The 13,263-nt window shown below is 40.2% G+C and overlaps 1 pseudogene; it reads right to left on the reverse strand.

The window, feature by feature from the left end:
* Positions 1–10,274: 10,274 nt before the first annotated feature.
* On the reverse strand, positions 10,275–10,373 carry LOC111748480 (U6 spliceosomal RNA; annotated as a pseudogene).
* Positions 10,374–13,263: the final 2,890 nt, after the last annotated feature.

Genomic DNA, 13,263 nt, shown 5'->3' on the forward strand with positions numbered 1-13,263 from the left:
CTTCATAGAATGAGTTTGGGGCTATTCTGTCCTTTTCTATGCTCGGAAATACCTTTGCTAATAGTGGTGTTAACTCTTCTCTGGAGGTTTGGTAGAACTCTGCATTGAAGCCATCTGGGCCAGGGCTTTTTTTTGTTGGGAGTTTTTTGATTACCTTTTTAATCCCTTCCTTTCTTATGGGTCTGTTTAGCTGTTCTACCTCTGCTTGTGTTAGTTTAGGTAGGTAGTGTGTTTCTAGGAATTCATCCATTTCTTCTAGGTTTTCAAATTTGTTAGAGTACAATTTTTCATAGTAATCTGATATGATTCTTTTAATTTCATTTGGGTCTGTTGTAATATTGCCCATCTCATTTCTTATTCAGGTTATTTGCTTCCTCTTCTGTTTTTCTTTTGTCGGTTTGGCCAATGGTTTATCTATTTTGTTGATTTTTTCAAAGAACCAGCTTTTGGTCTTGTTAATTTTTTCAATTGCTTTTCTGTTTTCCATTTCATTCAGTTCAGCTCTAATTTTTATTATTTGTTTTCTTCTGGTGCTTGTGGGTTTCTTTTGTTGCTCTCTTTCTATTTGTTCAAGTTGTAGGGATAATTCTGTGATTTTGGCCCTTTCTTCTTTTTGAACGTGTGCATTTTTTGATATAAATTGGCCTCTGCACACTGCTTTCACTGTGTCCCAAAGGTTCTGATAGGAAGTGTTTTCATTCTCATTGCATTCCATGAATTTCTTTATTCTATCCTTAATGTCTTCTATAATCCAGTCTTTTTTGAGCAGGGTATTGTTCAGTTTCCAAGTGTTCGATTTCTTTTCCCTGCTTTTTCTGTTATTGATTTCCACTTTTATGGCCTTATGTTCAGAGAAGGTGCTTTGTAATATTTCAATATTTTCAATTCAGCTAAGGCTTGCTTTATGACCTAATGTGTGGTCTATTCTAGAGAATGTTGCACGTGCACTAGAAAAGCAAGTATACTTTGTTGCTGTTGGGTGGAGTGTTCTATATATGTCAAGCTTATTCTTATTGGCTCTCCTTTGCAGGTGACTTTTCATTTATCCCTAGATGCTCTTAAAATTGTCTCTTTATCTTTGGTTTTGGCAGGTTTGATTATAATATCTCTTGGTGACTTTCTTTTAACATCTACCTTATGTGGAGTTCTATGAGCAACTTGGATTGATATCTTCTCATCTTTCATGATATCAAGGAAGTTTTCTGTGCACAAATCTTCAACAATTCTGACTGTTTTTTCTGTTACCCCTCCCTGTTGTGGTATTCCCATTCCTCGTAGGTTATTTCTCTTGATAGAGTCCCACATCATTCTTAAGGTTTCTTCATTTTTTTAAGTTTTTTTTTTTTTTAATCTAATTTTTCTTCAAATATATTGGCACCAAGTGCTTTATCTTCAAGGTCCCCAATTCTGCCTTCCACTTGCTCTATTCTGCTCCTCTGACTTTCTATTGTGTTGTCTACTTTTGTAATTTTATTGTTAATCTTCTGAATTTCTGATTGCTGTCTGTCTATGGATTTTTCCAGCTTATTAAATTTTTCATTATGTTCCTGAATAATCTTTCTAATTTCTTCAGTTGCTTTATCTGTGTGTTCCTTGGCTTGTTCAGGGTATTGCCTCATTTCCTTCCTGATGCCTTGAATGGTTCTGTATATTAATCTTTTGTATTCTGCCTCTGGTAATTCTAGGAAGGCACTTTCATCCAGAAGCTCCCTGGATTCTTTGTTTTGAGAGCTTGTTGAGGCGATCATGGTCCATTTCTTTATGTGACTTGATATTGACTGTTTTCTCTGAGCCATTTATAAGTTATTGTGTTAGTTTATTTTATGTTTGCTTACTGTATCATAGCTTCTTGCTTTGTTTTGTTTTGATATGCCCAAATGGGTTGCTTGAGTGAGCTACCTTGATTATTTTCACCTTTGGAGCTCTGACATCCTGTCCCCAGATGGCTAGAGCTGTTATCAGATCTACCAGTCTAGAAGTCCATTCACTTTTCTTGTATGAATTCAGCTCAGGGGTCCAGGTAGCTGATCTTCAAGTGTTTGGTACAGGCTCTGTCCTACAGTCTTAGAGGGGCAGGGGTGATTGGGGTAGGTACCGGTATCTGGTTGCAGCAGGGAGTCACACTCTGAACAAGGCAGAGGCCTGAGAATCATCCTCCATGTGTCTCTGAGGAAAGTGCATCCTTGTCCCCTAGAGTTTACAGGTGGGTGGGTTCTGCAGACGGACCATGGGCACTCAGTGTTTTTGGTTGTAAGGACTGGGAGGTACCAGTTATCCTTGGACCCCTGTTGCAGGTGGCTGCATGACCTGAGTGGAGCTACCAGTCCTTAGGCCCCTGATGTGCGTAGCTGAGGACCTTGTTCAATAGGCAAAGCAATGTCAAACATCAAACACTGACCTCTCTGCCACACAGCTGAAATGGTTGAAGTCTGCCAGCAAGGGCCTATTCTCATGAAATAGGCCCATGCAGGTCCATGCTGAGGGGAAAAGTACTCAAAGTCCATGGACCATTTATGCCCGGACAGGTACTTCTTCTGTCCTGAGCTCCCCCAGTTAGTGGAGCTGGCAAATTATATCTTCCTCCAATTGCAAATTTATTCGTTCTCTAAGACTGGGAGGATGGCTCTAGATGCTCAACCAGAACTATCTGAGGCCCAGGGAGGTCAGCCGCTGAAGCTGGCTTTCGGAGGCAGGGCGCAGTAAAATATATGCAAGTACTTAGCTTTTGCCAGAATGCCATTCTTCTCTGGTTCCGGAGGTTTGAGTAGGCTGTGTGGCTGGTGCTTCTCCCTGAGGAAACTGCGGCTGAAGGCTAGTACCATCACACCACAGGGGCTCCGGGAATGGTGCCTGAGAACTCCCGCTATTCAGGTCCAGAAACTCCTCTCTGCTTCTGAACTGCCTCTTCCTCGCCCTGCCCCTCAGTTCGTTTTCTAAGCTTGCTTTTGATGTTCAGGGCTCCTAGCCTGTGATAAATATACTTGTTTCACTTGTTTTTTGGGCCTTTGTTGTAAAGAGGGCTCACTGGAAGCATGTCTAGTCTGCCATCTTGGCTCCGCCTCCTCAGCACTCACTATATTTTAAGCACTGTTTAAGATGCTTGAGATTTATCAGTGATTAAAATAGACAAAAATTACTGCCCTTGTGGAGTGTTTATTCTAACAGATGAGTGCTATTACTAGGGACATCTTAAAATCAATTTTGCTCATTTCTTGAATGTTGAGTAAGTGAAATGTCGTAGGCTTTAGAGATAATCAGTAAGTTAGACAGTACACAGTCCTACACGAGATTAAGACAAGTATGCAATTGACCATAGTATGAAGTAGATTTTGACAGACACCGTAATATAGATATTGAGATAGTGAAGTGGGATTCAAAAGCAGAAGAAATTCTATGTAGTTATCAGAATTTGGCATCATGAGAGGTGTAGCATCTGAGTTCCTTCTTAAGGGATAGGTAGAATTTTGGCTGGTAGAGATTAATTACAAAGACATACCAAGTCAAAAGATTGGCATGGTAAAAACATGAGGGTGTTTAGGGAAGGCTGAGAAGACCAGTTTGGAAGATGGAGGATGAGGAAGTAGCTTGGTGATATTGTGGAAGGCAAGGAAGGAACTGGGTCTTGTTTTTGTAGAAAAAGGGAAGCTATTAGAGGCTTATGAGTACAGAAAAGACATCATGAGACCACTCTTTGAGGGAAGAGTCATTGATCCTTTGAGCAGTAAGTGATATGTGAAATGAACTAAAAAGGAAAAGAGACCAGTTATGGTATCAGGTTGGGGTGAGTATGTAAATATGAGCGAAATAAAATAGCATTAGGTGAGTGCGATTATGTGCTAGGCTCTTTAACAGACATTATGTTACATAATCTTGAAATGAACCATCATTTTTATGAGGAAATGAAAACTTAGTGGATTTGGGAAAATTGGCCCAAATCACACAACTAGACATGGATGAAACCAGGGTTTGAATCCTAATTTCTCTGGTTGTAAAATTTTCTTTTCCCAATAAAGTGTTTGTGGTGGTCCAAAATCAAAAACTCACTGCCATTTGGTTGATTTCTAACTCATAAAAAAAATTGCCCCATAAGGTTTCCAAGGCTGTAAATCTTTACGGAAGTAGACTGCCACATCTTTTCACCTGTGGAGTAGCTGGTGGGTTTGAACCGCTGACCTTTGGGTTAGCAGCTGAGCACTTTAACCACTGCACCACCAGGATTCCTTGCAATAGTCCAGACGAGAAGAAATAAGAGTTTGAACTAGGGTGGAGGTAATGGGAATAACAGATGGAGTTGAATAACAGATGGGTGGGAATGACATGCTAAAAATGGGTCCTAGAAAACAGCAATGGAATTTAAGAAGAGATGCAAGGGAAGGATAAAAGAGAGGAAGGGGTCAAAGATGACTGAGGTTTCTGGTAGAATGGCAAAACCAAAAAACCTGAACCCATTGCCATCAAGTTGATTCTGACTCAGAGCAACCCTATAGGATAAAATAGAACTGCTCCACAGGGTTTTGAAGGATGTAAAAAAAAAAAAAAAAAAAAAATTTTTTTTTTTTTTTTAATCTTTGTGGAAGCAAGCTGCCGCATCTTTCTCCTGTGGCAGAAGATTGGCATCATTAATAGAAGCCAAGAAGTCAGGTGGAAGAACTGGTTTTGTGAAGGAAGAGGATGAGTTTGGTTTTGAACGTGTTTGTTTGTGGTATTAGGGGGATATCCAGATATTGGACTGGAATATTGAAATGTAGGTCTGTGCTCCAAGCCAAGAACTTGGGAACAATCAATGTAGAAGTGATTGTTCAATTGGGTAACATCACTGGGGAAAGAGCATAAGTGTACAATAGTAAAGGGCCAAACCAAGGTTAGAAACTGGGTTTCGGAGTAAAAAGAGCCATCAAAGGATTCTATTCTTTTGAATATATGACTACAGTAAGGGAAGTAAGTAAAAGGAAAACAAGTGTTGATTAGCTTCTGATATCCAAGAGCCTTCAGGATGTGAATTCTTAAATGCAGTGGTGTCACTAGAGGGGTACGGAGGGTATAGACTTCACTGGGTAACACTGCCAGAGGGGATGACACCAAAATGACTGTCTATAAAATTTTTGTGCAGTGTTTTGTCAGAAATATATTATTTTTGATAAAAATATCCTTGTAGTTAGTTATAACAACAAAATTTTTTTTGTAAGCCCAGCTTACATGTATCAATTTATCTGCAATGCTAAGACTCTATGCTAATTTACTTTTTTGAACCTTCTGATGCAGTCCAGTCAGAGCTCTCATTATTACCAAATTACAGTGATGCTTCGAATCATGTGTTCTCATCTGCTTAAGCTACAAGCATGTTGTTGATTTTGTTGTTGCCAGTGTTTTTATAGTTGCTGATTTTGTCAAATTTTCTGGTGTTTTAGCTCCAATATTGTGGTAGTTAGGATGCGGGGTGGGGAGGTAACACCATGAGTTACTGCACTGGGTGACACCAACCCTAGTACACCCCTGTTTAAATATTCCAAGTGACTGCCATGTTCTCTTTACACTTGTTTGGATAAATTTTTTGTCACTTGCATGAGTGATCTAAGGTAGCTTCTTGGCATCACTGTAGTGTTATTGTATGATGTTGCCCAAATCACTCAATCGGTCCCATCTATGGGGCCCAGAGTGTTCCTGGGGTGTACACTAATGACTCATATGTAGGTACTCCTGTTTGGGAATGTTTGAGGAACATCTAAAGCTGTGCTTTTAGTGGCTGTTGACCTGTAGGGAAATGTCTGTTTCCCCACTTCTGTTCCCCTCTTTTCTGATTAATCTCTGTTGTTGTTATAGTTAGGTGTCATCCAGTAGGTTCCAACTCATAGCGACTCCATGTACAACAGAATGAAACACTGTCCACTCCTGTGCTAGCCTCACAATCGTTGTTATGCTTGAGCACCTTGTTGCAGCCACTGTGTCAATCCATCTCTTTGAGAGCCTTCCTCTTTTTCACTGACCCTCTACTTTACAAAGCATGATGTCCTTCTCCAGGGACTGATCCCTCCTGATAACATGGCCAAAGTATGTGAGACTGTCTCGCCATTCTTGCTTCTAAAGAGCATTCTGGTCATACTTCTTCCAAGACAGATTTGTTCATTCCTTTGGCAGTCTGTGGTACATTCAATATTCTTCACCAACACCACAATTCAAAGGCATCAACTCTTTGGTTTTTCTTATCCATTGTCTAGCTTTCTCATGCATATGAGGCGACTGAAAACACCATGGCTTGGATCATGCACACCTTAGTCTTCCAAATGACTTCTTTGCTTTTAAACACTTTAAAGAGGTCTTTTGCAGCAGATTTGCTCAATGTGTCTTTTTTTGTCTTGACTGCTGCTTCCATGTGTGTTGACCATGTATCGAAGGAAAATGAAATCCTTGAGAATTTTAGTCTTTTCTCCCTTTATCATGATGTTGCTTATGGGTCCATTTGTGAGGATTTTTGTTTTCTTTATGTTGAGGGGTAATTCATACTGAAGGCTGTGGTCTTTGATCTTCATCAGTAAGTGCTTCAAATCCCCTTCATTTTCAGCAAGAAAGGTTGTGTCATCTGCATTGCACAGGTTGTTAGTGCATCTTCCTCCAATCTTGATGCCCCATTCTTCTTCATAGGGTCCAGCTACTGGGATTATTTGCTTAGCATACAGATTGAATAGGTATGGTGGAAGGATACAACTCTGGCACACATCTTTCCTGACTTTAAACCACACAGTATCCCCTTGTTCTGTTCGAAAGATTGCGTCTTGATCTGTGTGCAGTTTCCTCTTGAGCACGATTAAGTGTTCTGAAATTCCCATTCTTGGCAATGTTGTCCATAATTTGTTATGATCCACACAGTCATATGCCTTTGCATAGTCAACAGAACAGAGTTAAATGTCTTTCTGGTATTCTCTTCTTTCAGCCAGGGTCCATCTGACATCAGCAATGATATCCCTGGTTCCACATCCTCTTCTGAATCTGACTTGACTTTCTGGCAGTTCCCTGTTGATATACTGCAACAGCAACTTTTGAATGATCTCCAGCAAAATTTTACTTGGGTGTGATATTAATGGTATTGTTCAATAATTTCCACATTCAGTTGGATCACCTATCTTGGGAACAGGCATAAATATGGATCTGTTCTGGTCAGTTGGCCAGGTAGCTGTCTTCCAAATTTCTTGGGATAGACGAATGAGCACTTCCAGCACCGCACACGTTTGTTGAAACATCTCAATCAGTATTGCATCAATTCCTGGAGCCCTGTTTTTTGTCAATGCCTTCAGTGCTGCTTGGGTTTCTTCCTTCAGTACCATCGGTTCCTGATCATATGCTACTCCTGAAATGGTTGAACATCAATCAGTTACTTTTGGTATAACGACTCTATATTCTTTCCATCTTCTTTTGATGCTTCCTGTGTCATTTAATATTTTCTCTGTAGAATCTTTCACTATTGCAACTTGAGGCTTGAATTTTTTCTTCCGTTCTTTCATCCTGAGAAATGCCGAGCGTGTTCTTCCCTTTTGGTTTTCTATCTCCAGCTCTTTGTATATGTCATTATAATACTTTACTTTGCCTTCTCAAGCTGTCCTTGGAAATCTATTCAGTTCTTTTACTTCATCATTTCTTCCTTTTGTTTTAGTTACTTGACATTCAGAGCAAGTTTCAGAGTCTCTTCTGACATCCATTTTGGTCTTTTCTTTCTTTTTAATGGCTTCTTGCTTTCTTCATGTATGATGTCCTTGATGTCATCCCACAACTCGTCTGGTCTTTGGTCATTAGTGTTCAACACGTCAAATCTATTCTTGAGATGGTCTCTAAATTCAGGAGAATATACTCAAAGTTGTACTTTGGCTCTAGTGGACTTGTTCTAATTTGCTTCAGTTTCACCTTGAACTTGCACATGAACAGTTGATGGTCTGTTCCGCATTCGGCCCCTGGCCTTCTTCTGACTGGTGATATCGAGCTTTTTCATCATCTCTTTCCACAGATATAGTCAGTTTGATTCCTATGTATTCCATTTGGCAAGGTCCAGGTGTATTGTCACCATTTATGTCAGTGAAAAAAGGTATTTGCAACGAAGAAGGCAGTAGTCTTGCAAAATTCTGTCATGCGACCTCTGGCATCATTTTTATTGCCAAGACCATGTTTTCCAACTACCAATCCTTCTTTTTTGTTTCCAACTTTTGCATTCCAATCACCAGTAATTATCAATACACCCTGATTGCATGTTCGATCAACTTCAGAGTGCAGAAGTTGGTAAAAATCTTTAATTTCTTTATCTTTGGCCTTAGTGGTTGGTGTAAATTTCATTGATAGTCGTATTAACTAGTCTTCTTTGTAGGTGTAGGGATATTATCCTATCACTGACAGTGTTGTACTTCAGGATAGAGCTTTAAATGTCCTTTTTGATGATGAATGCAGTACCATTCCTCCTCAGGTTGTCATTCCTGGCATAGTAGACCATATGATTGTCCAATTCGAAATGGCCAGTACCAGTCCATTTCAGCTCACTAATGCCTAGGATATCGATGTTTATGCATACCATTTAATTTTTGATGATTCCCAATTTTCCTAGATTCATACTTTGTACATTCCAAGTTCCGATTGTTAATGGAAGTTTGCAGCTGTTTCTTCTCATTTTGAGTCATGCCACATCAGCAAATGAAGGTCCTGAAAGCTTGACTCCCTTCATGTCATTAGGGTCAACTCTACTTTTAGAAGGCAGCTTTTCCCCAGTTATCTTTTGAGTGCCTTCCAACCTGGGGGGCTCATCTTCCAGCACTATATCAGACAATGTTCTGCTGCTATTCATAAGGTTTTCACCGGCTAATGCTTTTCAGAAGTAGACTGCTGAGTCCTTCTTCCTAGCCTGTCTTAGTCAAGAAGCTCAGCTGAAACCCGTCCACCATGGGTGACTCTGCTTGTATTTGAATACTGGTGCCATAGCTTACAGTATCACAGCAACATGCAGACCTCCACAGTAGGTAAACTGACAGCCATGAACATCGTGTCTTTTCTCTTTTCTGATTAATCTCTGCAGAAGAACGTAATGATGACCAGTGGTCCTAAGTGGGAAGGCACATTGGAATAATCCACAGTAGGGGCTTTAACCCTACTGTACTCTGGAAACTTGGGGCTATGTCTCTCTTTTGATAAAGGACTAGTAAACCAGTGTAATCCACCTTTGGGAAAGGCAAATTCAAGCAAGTGATTCACAGATTACAAATATCATGAAAAGCAAAAAACGGAGAAGCAAGACTATGATCAATTCTAATAAATGGTAAGTAAATCCTCCCCTCATACATGAAAAAAATTGGCTATGAAGAGGCATGGTGTCCCTTCAAAAGCATAAGCATTTTGGAATTTATGAAGTGCTTTTTCCTGTTTCATTTATCTGCTTTTTTCCTTTTTCCTCTGTATGTCTCTTTGTGTCCTCCCCTCAGTTCACTTGTTCATGGGCTTTGTTTTCTGCTGTTTCATTACCAGATCCCAGAGCAAAGCCTGGCACACAGTAGGCAGTCAAGATATACTTATTGAATCCATCAGTCCACATGTCTTCTTGTCTATTAGTTCATTCATTCGTTTATCATATATTTATTATCTACTATGTACCAGATTCTGTGCTAATTCTTGGGGATAAAAAGATGAATCAGAAGTGACCCATTTCCTAATTAAGCTCCTAACCCAGTGGAATGATAGTGACATAAACAAAATTACCATTCCACTGGATAGGTACAATAATAGACCTATACCCACTTGATCCAGGCTGTGCTGGGGAAGATGGAAAGCAGAAGGGTCATAGGGAGGTCAGGGGAGGCTTCCGGAAGAAGGAAGCCTCCTTTCCTGTACTTCAGAGATCTCCCGGTGTTGATTATCTTTTTGCTCTCTCTTATCTTAAACCTCTTCCTCTTTACTGTATCTTTCCCACCAACCTTGAAATTTGTTCTGACCTCTAGTGTATTAAGAAAAACAACTCTCCTCAACTCTGCATCCCTTCAGTTACCTCCCTCACCTACTCCTTTCTTATCCCTTCTCTCTTGCCTTTTGCTCCTAAGTCCACTGAAATCTGGCCCTCATCTTTACCTCTCCCCTGAATTGCTCTCAATAACTGCCATTAATGACATCTTGGTTGCTAAATTCAGTGGAGACTTTCCAGCCCTTTTCTTGTCTTCTTGGTTGCATTTGCCACTACTGACACCTCCTTCATGACCACCCTCCTCCCTTGGCTTCTCTGGCTCTCCTCCATCCTGGTTTTCTTCTGCCTTCCTAACTACTCCTTCTACTTTTTTGTGTGTCATCTTCGTGTAGGGGCTATGCTAATCTCTACATTGTACCAATTTTAGCATATGTGCTGCCAAAACGAGCACTTCATTCTTTTGTAGACTCTTCTGCAGCTCATCATTTAAAAGTTAGTAAATGTGAAATTCTTTAGGGGTCTCTTCTAACTCTATATTCTCTCTGAGAAAATTCATTTCCTCCTATGAGCTTAATAGAGGGCAGTGGTGGTTAAGTGGCAGAATTTTCAACTTCTGTGTGAGAGACCTGGGTTCAGTTCCCAGCCAATGCACCTCATACAGTCACCACTTTTTTGTTAGTGGAGGTTTGTGTGTTGCTAGGATGCTGAACAGGTTTCAGCAGAGCTGCCAGACTAAGATAAACTAGGAAGAAAGACCTGGAAATCTGCTCCTGAAAATCAGCCAATGAAAACCCTATGGATCACAAAGATGTGATCCCATTGTGCATTAGGTTGCCATGAGTCGAGAGCCAACTTGACAGCAGCTAACAACAACAGCATGAACTTAATACCATTTCATGTGTTTCTTTTTTTCTTCTTTCTTGTTGAGTTTAATACCACTTTTATAATCCCATCTGATTTTCTCCTGAGCAACAGACTTTCATTCCTGCATTCATTCAACAAATATTTACTAGTGTCCTGTGTGTACCAAACACACACACACACACATACACACACCCCACCTGTCAGATGGTGATAAGTGCTATGCAGAAAAATAAAGCAAACTAGGACATGCTGGGAAGTGGGTGGGAGATTTTGCCCTTTTAAAGGGTGGTCATCAAGTCCTTTCTGATAAGATAATGTTTAAGTAGAGACCTGACTGAAGAAAGGAATGACGCGAGCCATGCAGATGCCTGGGGGAAGTAGTCAACTTGAGTGGAAACAGCGATGGGTCATCACCAACATTCTCCATCATTCTCGCCTATGCTGAGTAAGAAATCCCAGATGATGAGAACCTTCGACCCTAGGACCAGTGGTGGATAATTAGGGGAACAAGTGACTGGTGCCATTTATATATTTTTCCTTCTTGCTCACATACCCAACAACTGGGGCTCTTTCCTTGCTTAATGTAGATGAATCATACAGGTGGGCTAGGACGAATTGAAATAGGCTCTGTAAATTACTGGTTATTCTAAAAACCATTTGGCAACAATTATCTTCCCCCACAAACATGCTCCTCCACCCATGTTCTGTTAGTGGTGGACACTGGCATCCACCCCATTGCCTAAACTAGAAACATGGTCCGTGTTCTCTCTCACCCCCAATATCCTATTCATTACCAAGTTCTTGTTGTTGTCATATCTCTCATATCTATTTCCCTTTAGCGCTATTGCTGTTACATAAAACCAGCCACTGTCACCTCTGATCTGGATAACTGCTCCAACCTCTCTGCTGGTTTCCTTTCCTGTTGCCTGTCCCTCCTCTGATCTATTTTCTGCAGGTCAGCTGGGGGAGATCTCTCTAAAACACAAATCTAACCCTAAACTTTTCAATGGCTTCCCACTGCCCCAGGGAAAGACTCTATACTGCCCCCAATACCCTGTTCTCCAGTCAGATTCAGCTATTCTCAGTTCCTCAAAGAAATCATGTTCTTCCTAACACACAGATGTTTGTGTTCTATTTCCTCATCTGAAAACTACTCCCCACCCCATTTACCTGGCTAACTCCTACTCATGCTTTGGGTCTTGGCTTGAATGTCACTTCCTCTAGAACACTTCCTTCTCTGGTTAAGTGCCTCTTGGAGGTGTTTTGGAGCTTTTCCAGTCTTGGTACAGACAGTCTCCAGGTTATGAACACCCAACATACCTACAATCCGTATTTACAAACCAACCCCCTTAAAGCCTATTATATTAAAAATTTGAGGTACACACAACGGTTCATAATAAACTATTGCACTACTTTGCAATGTGCATCAACACATTATTATTATTATTACTATATTATTATGTTAAAGATGTGTTAATTTATCTGGAAATGTTTCTTTAAAGTTTTTTTATGTATACAAAGATACACCACATACCATATAATAACACAAACATTTGACTAATTGATGTTAGAAACGAAACTTGCCTAACTGTTTCGACTTAATGTACAAATATGACTTAAAGACAGATTTAGGGAAAGAACTCATTCGTAATCCAGGGACTGCCTGTGTTTACCAGTGCACTGTAATTCTTTGTTTAACTGCCTATATGCCTAACAAGAATGTATACTCTGTGAGGGCAGAGGCTGTGTGAGTCTATTTCATCACTGTACCCTAGTCTATGGCTTAGAATGGATCTTCAATATTTCCTCATTGGATGAATGAATGAGTAAATGAGATAAATGATGCTTGAGAAAAATTAAAGGAAGGACCCGAGTTACCTAGGCAAAGAAGTGGTGAAAATATGATGGGCATTTCAGGTAGAGGGTCCAGCTTGTATAAAACCAGAGAGGTATGAAATATCATGGTAAATGAAGGGAACTACCAGCAGTTTGGTGTTTCTGAGTCATAAAGCATGAACATGGAATTAGCAAGAGGCTTGAGAGATAGTTTTGAGAAATCTGACAAATCACGGAGGGCCTTGTGGATCAAGTTAAGGGTTTAAACTTGATCTTGTAGGCAATAAGGTTTGCTTTTAGATAACTAATGCAGGTAGCTCTATGAAGGTTGGATTTGAGGGCAGCAAGGATGGAGGCCAGAAACAGTGGTTTGGAGGCTGCTACATTCCTTCTTGGCTCTGTCTTAAAATACATGGTTTTCATCCCAACTCCTATTATTAATATTTTGTTAGTCAGTTCTGTGATGGCCCCCCGATCTCCTCTCTCTGGTGTTACTGCCACGATTATGTTTTGTTCCATGGCAAAAGAGATTTTGCAGATAAAATTTAAGTTTACTACTCAACTGACCTTAAGATAGAAAGATGACCCAGGTTGGCCTAACATAATCACATGACCTCTTTAAAAGCAGAATTGTCTCTGCC

The sequence above is a fragment of the Loxodonta africana genome, chromosome 4 (assembly GCF_030014295.1).
Source record: "Loxodonta africana isolate mLoxAfr1 chromosome 4, mLoxAfr1.hap2, whole genome shotgun sequence".
Lineage (NCBI taxonomy): Eukaryota > Metazoa > Chordata > Mammalia > Proboscidea > Elephantidae > Loxodonta > Loxodonta africana.